Source organism: Mustela nivalis (genome assembly GCF_964662115.1).
Source record: "Mustela nivalis genome assembly, chromosome: 2".
Taxonomy (NCBI): Eukaryota; Metazoa; Chordata; class Mammalia; order Carnivora; family Mustelidae; genus Mustela; species Mustela nivalis.
The window spans coordinates 6397806-6404618 of NC_139021.1; positions in this window are offsets into that span (position 1 = coordinate 6397806).

The following is a 6813-nucleotide window of genomic DNA, read 5'->3' on the forward strand; positions in this document are numbered from 1 at the left end:
CTGATTTGCGGATGTTGAACCAACCTTGCAGCCCTGGAATAAATCCCACTTGGTCGTGGTGAATAATCTTTTTAATGTACTGTTGAATCCTATTGGCTAGTATTTTGTTGAGTATTTTCGCATCTGTGTTCATCAAGGATATCGGTCTATAGCTCTCTTTTTTGGTGGGATCCTTGTCTGGTTTTCGGATCAAGGTGATGCTGGCCTCATAAAATGAGTTGGGAAGTTTTCCTTCCATTTCTATTTTTTTGAACAGTTTCAGGAGAAGAGGAATTAGTTCTTCTTTAAATGTTTGGTAGAATTCCCCCGGGAAGCCGTCTGGCCCTGGGCTTTTGTTTGTTTGGAGATTTTTAATGACTGTTTCAATCTCCTTACTGGTTATGGGTCTGTTCAGGCTTTCTATTTCTTCCTGGTTCAGTTGTGGTAGTTTATATGTTTCTAGGAATGCATCCATTTCTTCCAGATTGTCAAATTTATTGCCGTAGAGTTGCTCATAGTATGTTCTTATAATAGTTTGTATTTCTTTGGTGTTAGTTGTGATCTCTCCTCTTTCATTCATGATTTTATTTATTTGGGTCCTTTCTCTTTTCTTTTTGATAAGTCGGGCCAGGGGTTTATCAATTTTATTAATTCTTTCAAAGAACCAGCTCCTAGTTTCGTTGATTTGTTCTATTGTTTTTTTGGTTTCTATTTCATTGATTTCTGCTCTGATCTTTATGATTTCTCTTCTCCTGCTGGGCTTAGGGTTTCTTTCTTGTTCTTTCTCCAGCTCCTTTAGGTGTAGGGTTAGGTTGTGTACCTGAGACCTTTCTTGTTTCTTGAGAAAGGCTTGTACCGCTATATATTTTCCTCTCAGGACTGCCTTTGTTGTGTCCCACAGATTTTGAACCGTTGTATTTTCATTATCATTTGTTTCCATGATTTTTTTCAATTCGTCTTTAATTTCCCGGTTGACCCATTCATTCTTTAGAAGGATACTGTTTAGTCTCCATGTATTTGGGTTCTTTCCAAACTTCCTTTTGTGGTTGAGTTCTAGCTCTAGAGCATTGTGGTCTGAAAATATGCAGGGAATGATCCCAATCTTTTGATACCGGTTGAGTACTGATTTAGGATCAAGGATGTGATCTATTCTGGAGAATGTTCCATGTGCACTAGAGAAGAATGTGTATTCTGTTGCTTTGGGATGAAATGTTCTGAATATATCTGTGATGTCCATCTGGTCCAGTGTGTCGTTTAAGGCCTTTATTTCCTTGCTGATCTTTTGCTTGGATGACCTGTCCATTTCAGTGAGGGGAGTGTTAAAGTCCCCTACTATTATTGTATTATTGTTGATGTGTTTCTTTGATTTTGTTATTAATTGGTTTATATAGTTGGCTGCTCCCACGTTGGGGGCATAGATATTTAAAATTGTTAAATCTTCTTGTTGGACAGACCCTTTGAGTATGATATAGTGTCCTTCCTCATCTCTTATTATAGTCTTTGGCTTAAAATCTAATTGATCTGATATAAGGATTGCCACTCCTGCTTTCTTCTGATGTCCATTAGCATGGTAAATTCTTTTCCACCCCCTCACTTTAAATCTGGAGGTGTCTTCGGGCTTAAAATGAGTTTCTTGGAGGCAACATATAGATGGGTTTTGTTTTTTTATCCATTCTGATACCCTGTGTCTTTTGACAGGGGCATTTAGCCCATTCACATTCAGGGTAACTATTGAGAGATATGAATTTAGTGCCATTGTATTGCCTGTAAGGTGACTGTTACTGTATATGGTCTCTGTTCCTTTCTGATCTACCACTTGTAGGCTCTCTCTTTGCTTAGAGGACCCTTTCAATATTTCCTGTAGGGCTGGTTTGGTATTTGCAAATTCTTTCAGTTGTTGTTTGTCCTGGAAGCTTTTAATCTCTCCTTCTATTTTCAATGATAGCCTAGCTGGATATAGTATTCTGGGCTGCATGTTTTTCTAGTTTAGTGCTCTAAAAATATCATGCCAGCTCTTTCTGGCCTGCCAGGTCTCTGTGGATAAGTCAGCTGCCAATCTAATATTTTTACCATTGTATGTTACAGACTTCTTTTCCCGGGCTGCTTTCAGGATTTTCTCTTTGTCACTGAGACTTGTAAATTTTACTATTAGGTGACGGGGTGTGGGCCTATTCTTATTGATTTTGAGGGGCGTTCTCTGAACCTCCTGAATTTTGATGCTTGTTCCCTTTGCCATATTGGGGAAATTCTCCCCAATAATTCTCTCCAGTATACCTTCTGCTCCCCTCTCGCTTTCTTCTCCTTCTGGAATCCCAATTATTCTAATGTTGTTTCGTCTTATGGTGTCACTTATCTCTCGAATTCTCCCCTCGTGGTCCAGTAGCTGTTTGTCCCTCTTTTGCTCAGCTTCTTTATTCTCTGTCATTTGGTCTTCTATATCACTAATTCTTTCTTCTGCCTCATTTATCCTAGCAGTTAGAGCCTCCATTTTTGATTGCACCTCATTAATAGCTTTTTTGATTTCAACTTGGTTAGATTTTAGTTCTTTTATTTCTCCAGAAAGGGCTTTTATATCTCTCGAGAGGGTTTCTCTAATATCTTCCATGCCTTTTTCGAGCCCGGCTAGAACCTTGAGAATTGTCATTCTGAACTCTAGATCTGACATATTACCGATGTCTATATTGATTAGGTCCCTAGCCTTCGGTACTGCCTCTTGTTCTTTTTTTTTTTGTGTTGAATTTTTACGTCTTGTCATTTTGGCCAGATAAGAGTAAATGAAGGGGCAAGTAAAATACTAAAAGGGTGGCAACAACCCCAGGAAAATATGCTTTAACCAAATTAGAAGAGATCCAAAAATCGTGAGTGGGGAGAAAGGGGATAAAAAGAGGTTCAAAAAGGAAGAAAGGAAAAAAAAAAAAGAACAAAGAAAAGAAAAAAAAAAAAGAAAAGAAAGAAATTTTTTAAAAAAAGAAAACACTTGAGAAAAATGTAAAAAAGAAAATATATATATATATTAGATAAACTAGTTTAAAAAATCGTTAAAAAAGAAAAAGGTAACAGTTAAAAAAAAAAAAATTTTACCCGAAGGCGAGAAGAGAGAAAAAAAAAAAAATGAAAAAGAAAAAATTAAATTAACTGCAAGACTAAAAAAATCACAGGAAAAAAGCCATGAGTTCCGTGCTTGGCTTTCTCCTCCTCTGGAATTTTGCTGCTCTCCTTAATATTGAAACCGCACTCCTTGGTAGGTGAACTTGGTGTAGGCTGGATTTCTTGTTGATCTTCTGGGGGAGGGGCCTGTTGTAGTGATTCTCAAGTGTCTTTGCCCCAGGCGGAATTGCACCGCCCTTACCCGGGGCCGGGGTGAGTAATCCGCTCGGGTTTGCTTTCAGGAGCTTTTGTTCCCTGAGCGCTTTCCGTAGAGTTCCTGGAGGACGGGAACACAAATGGCGGCCTCCTGGTCTCCGGCCCGGAGGAGCCGGGAGCCCGGGGCCCCACTCCTCAGTGCGCCCTCAGAGAACAGCGCCCAGTTACTCCCGTCTGCCTGACCTCCGGCCGCGCTCCGAGCTCACCGAGCCTGCGATCGGTTCAAGGTCACCCCGAGCTGCGAGCTTCCTGTCGGCTCTGTCTCTGTAGCCGGCTTTCCCGTTCCAATACCCGCAAGCTCTGCGACACTCAGACACCCCCGATCCTTCTGTGACCCTGCGGGACCTGAGGCCACGCTGACCCCGCGTGGGCTTCGCCCCGGTTTAGCCTCTGGAGCGATGTCCCTCAGCGGAACAGACTTTTAAAAGTCCTGATTTTGTGCGCGGTTGCTCTGCTGCTTGCCGGGAGCCGGCCCCTCTCCCCAGGGTCTATCTTCCCGTCGCTTTGGATTCACTTCTCCGCCGGTCCTACCTTTCAGAAAGTGGTTGTTTTTCTGTTTCCAGAATTGCTGTTCTTCTTCTCTTCGATCTGCCGATGGATTTTCAGGTGTTTGCAATCTTTAGGTAAGCTATCTAGCTGATCCCCGGCTAGCTGAAGCAGTCTCAGCTTGCTACTTCTCCGCCATCTTGACTCCTCCCCCTACTTATTTATTCTTTATGGCAGGGGTTTTCACAAGAAACTAATTCATATGGATGAAGTATTGCTTTTTTTTTTTTTAAGTATTGCTTCTAAATATCATATTATAGGGGTTCCCGGGTAACTCAGTTGCTAAGTGTCTGCCTTCAGCTCAGGTAATGATCTAGGGTCCTGGGATGGAGCCCTGCATCGGGCTCCCTGCTCAGTGGAAGTCTGCTTTTCCCTCTCCTACTCCCCCTGCTTATGTTCCCTCTCTCTTTGTCAAATGAATAAATAAAATCTTTTTTAAAAAAAAATTTAAAAAGTGAATAAATATCATATTGTAGAAAAGCCAGAGATGTCAGCCTCTTAATTCAATTAGCAAATTGAATGGCAAGATACTAATAAAGTTTATTAAAAGGATTAGGTTTATTAAATTTTATTAAAGTTTAAATAAAGTTAGTTAATCTTTAAAATAAAAAGTTTAATTAAAATAGCATGCTCAGATTTAATAAGAAAAATCATAAGTCAGTTATAGATGAATTATGAAATCCTAAGTACAAAAAATTAGCTTGTGGTTTTTAGTGATACATATTTTACTCATTCATTCATTCATTCATTCACATGCTGATGAATACCTATTATGTTCTAAATTTCATGGTAAGGGCTGTGCGAGATACAGAGATAGAAACTCACTGATCTTGTATTCAAGGACTTCTCATTGAGTAGGGAAATGATCCTTGTATCATACTGTGATACTCTGTATCTGTAACTCCCAGAGTCTTTGTTAGCTTACACATGCAGTAAAGTCAGCTGTTGTAGAGAAGCACCTCTTATATGAGGAGTAGCAACAATGTATTCATGAAGAGCACTGCTGTGAATCCAGGAGCACATACATGATGTATACATACATGTTTGATCTAGATATATATGCATACACACACTTATATAATCTGTCAAGTCCAAAGATCAGTTCTGAGGAAAGAGTCCATCATACTAAATTATCATAAGAAAGAGAAATGAGCTCTGGGAAGGAAGGGTTGATTCTTTGTGACCTCAGGAGGAACTTCTCTTGGCTAAAGGGACTGGTAGTCATACCGGTTCTTTTTGCTTTAAATTTTAATTGCCTCTTGAATGGCAGCACCTTGTTTTGGAGAGCCATCTTATTCCCTTCTACCTTGTGCATAATAGCAGGAAACATGAAGGGTTCAATGATGAATGGATAAAGAAGATGTGGTCCTTATATACAATGGAATATTACTTAGTCATCAGAAATGATGAATACCCAACTTTTGCATTAACATGGACGGAGGAGATTATACTAAGTGAAATAAGTCAAGCAGAGAACGTAAATTATCATACGGTTTCACTTACTTGTGGAACATAAGGAGTAGCACGGAGGACATTAGGAGAAAGAAGGGAAAAATGAAGGCTGGGGAATCAGAGGGGGAGATGAACCGTGAAAAACTATGGACTCTGAGAAACAAATGGAGGGATTTAGAGGGGAGGAGGGTGGGGGATGGGTTAGCTCAGCGATGGGTATTAAGGAAAGCATATATTGCATAGAGCACTGGGTTCTATATGCAAACAATGAATCATGGAACACTACATCAAAAACTCATGATGACTGTTATGGATATTGGTGAGGGTATGTGATACAGTGAGTGTGCTGTGAAGTGTGTAAACCTGGCGATTCACAGACCTGTACCTCTGGGGTTAATAATACATTAAATGTTTCTAAAAAAAATTAAAAATTAAAAAAATGATGACTAACATAACAGAAATAAGAAAAAGCAGTAAAAAATAAAAATAAATGAAAATAAAAATGAGAATTTGTTACAAAAAATAAGTCTGCTGAAATTCATGATAAAGATAACTATTAATTTGAATGATAATGTACATCTTGGATAGATTCTTTTCCTGAGAGGTATTAATAATTAAAATTTCCTGGCTCTCTATTAAATGATATAATTAAAAATCTTAAAACAAACAAAACAAAACAAACCAGAATAGGAAACATGCAGCGTATGCTAAGCCTTGAACATGTTTTGGCTCACAACCCCGAGGTTTCCAATCAGAGCATTTCCCTGGGATTTTTCAAAGGGGAACAAGGCTAAAACAGCGGCAAAATTAGCCTCGCAGGTGCCCAGTATCTGTCCTGTCTTCAGAGAGAACAGACCATAGCCGAACTGCAAGCAGAAGCAAAAGGCTTTGAAGGAAAGAAAAGTGCTGCCATTCCTTGGGTTTCTATGTTAAGTTCCTTACATCATTTAACTACATCACTGCATTCCAGATTTTAATTAATTCAAATTAATTAAATGCTAATTATTTATTATTTTATGATTTATTTATAAATAATTTACAAATAATTGATCATTATTTAATATTAATTATATTAATAAATCAATCTAATTAAATTAATTAAAATTTAATTTAATTAAAACTAAATTTTAATTTAATTGTTCCAAAATATTTATATTTATGCTTAATACATTTCAGTTTTTTCTGTCATTTGAATTTTATTTTTTAAAATCTGTTTCATATGCCTCCTAAAGAGAATGTTATTTCAAAGATACACAAAATGCCTCCTGTGTGAAGCACCATGCTGGGTGGTGGGAATCGAGTGTAACATTGGAACAGACTTGGCTCCTGATGAGGAATATAAGAACTATGGAAGACAAAGGTGCTGTTATTGTAATAATACAATACACAGGTTTGATATACTCAGGAATATCAGGGAAGGATTCCAGAGGAAATGACACTGGAATTGGGGTTTCTTGATGTCCCTTAGTAACT